Raw genomic sequence first — 245 nt, 5'->3', positions numbered from 1 at the left:
AGGGATGTGAGAAATAGAACCAGAGGAAGGGAGGGAAGAAGGAGAGGAGGGCAGGGCGGCGCGTTGGTCCGGCGGCGGCGCTCCGATGGCCGGCCGGCGCGGGGCGGCGATCAGGCATGGAGGTCCAGGGCCATGGCTTCCGCTTCCTGCGAAGGAGAGAGAGAGGGGGATGTGAGAAATAGAACAAAAGGGAGGGGAAGGAAGAAGGAGAGGAGGGCATGGCGGCGCGTTGGTCCGGTAGCGGA

Source organism: Triticum aestivum, chromosome 7A, assembly GCF_018294505.1.
Source record: "Triticum aestivum cultivar Chinese Spring chromosome 7A, IWGSC CS RefSeq v2.1, whole genome shotgun sequence".
NCBI classification, from domain to species: domain Eukaryota; kingdom Viridiplantae; phylum Streptophyta; class Magnoliopsida; order Poales; family Poaceae; genus Triticum; species Triticum aestivum.
The sequence above is the reverse complement of the archived record's forward strand: the minus strand, read 5'-3'. Positions refer to the sequence as shown.